Genomic DNA, 1,562 nt, shown 5'->3' with positions numbered 1-1,562 from the left:
AAAAAAAAAAAAAAATAGGGTTGATAGACCAGGCGCGGTGGCTCACACCTGCAATCCCAGCACTTTGGGAGGCCAAGGCAGCGGATCACCTGAGGTCAGGAGTTCAAGACCAGACTGGCCAATGTGGTGAAATCTCGTTTCTACCAAAAATACAAAAATTAGCCAGATTACAGCACATGCCTGTAATCCCAACTACTAGGGAGGCTGAGGCAGGAGAATCGCTTGAACCCAGGAGGTGGAGATTGCACTGAGCTGAGATCTCACCAATGCACTCTAGCCTGGGCAACAAGAGTGAAACTCTGTCTTAAAAAAAAAAAAAATGTGGCGGGTTGATAGGTCACTTATATTCTTAGGAAGAAAATGTAGCAGAAACAGGATTTAAGATAACAAAAAAGAAAATGGAAGAAGCCAGGTTCTCAAAAAGGCAGGAGGGCCCAGGCGCAGTGGCTCACGCCTGTAATCCCAGCGCTTTAGGAGGCCAAGGTGGACGAATCATTAAATCAGGAGATCGAGACCATCCTGGCTAACACGGTGAAACCCTGTCTCTACTAAAAGTACAAAAATTTAGGAAGGTGTGGTGGCCTCAGAACCCAGGTGGAGAGATTTATATAGGATGAAAGGAGTCCTTGACAGCTGGGACAGAAGGGGCACAGAAAGAGAGGAGTCTTAGTCTTCTACGCATGGCTCCACATACTGTGAAGAATCTGCTCCACTGAGGAAGTCTGTGGGCAGGGATTGGGGTGTCCCACCTCTATTCTTGCCACTTGAGGATAGGGATTTTTGTTTGTTTGTTTGTTTTTGAGACAGAGTTTTGCTCTGTTACCCAGGATGGAGTGCAGTGGCGAGATCTCGTCTCCCTGAAACCTGTCTCCAGGGCTCAAGTGATTTTCATGCCTCAGCCTCCCAAGTAGCTGGGAATATAGGCATGAACCACTACGACTGGCTAATTTTTGTATTTCTTGTAGAAATGGGGTTTAGCCATGTCGCCCAGGCTGGTATCAAACTCCTGGGCTCAAGTGATTCACCCATCTTAGCCTCCCAAAGTGTTGGGATTACAAGCACGAGCCACCATTCCCAGCTGGATGGGGAAAATTAAGAGCCTGAAGGGGATCAGAACATGCCACCCAAAATATGCCCGTTGACATATCAGTTATTTTGAGCTAAAGGCAATTGAGAAACAGCAGATGCGGGAAGAGCTCTTTGATCTCCCCCTTTCTACCTAAAAGAAGGGCATACATTTCCCAAGAGAAAGGAGCCCTTCTAATAACAGGAAGTGAAGAACATTATAATCACTGGAGATGAGGAGTCAATGCTGAGATGAATCTGTACAAAACAAGGCTTATTCACATAGCCCTTATCTAGCTGAGCACAGTAGCTCACACCTGTAATTCCAGTACTTTGGGATGCTGAGGTAGGTGGATTGCTTGGGGCCAGGAGTTTGAGACCAACCTGGGCAACATGGCAAAACCCCATCTCTACAAAAAATTAGCCAGGCATGGTGCCATGCACCTGTAGTCCCAGGTACCTGGGAGGCTGAGGTGGGAGGATCACTTGAGCCCAGG

This window comes from Cebus imitator, unplaced genomic scaffold (genome assembly GCF_001604975.1).
Source record: "Cebus imitator isolate Cc_AM_T3 unplaced genomic scaffold, Cebus_imitator-1.0 Scaffold970, whole genome shotgun sequence".
Taxonomy (NCBI): Eukaryota; Metazoa; Chordata; class Mammalia; order Primates; family Cebidae; genus Cebus; species Cebus imitator.
Note: the sequence above shows the minus strand (reverse complement) of the source record.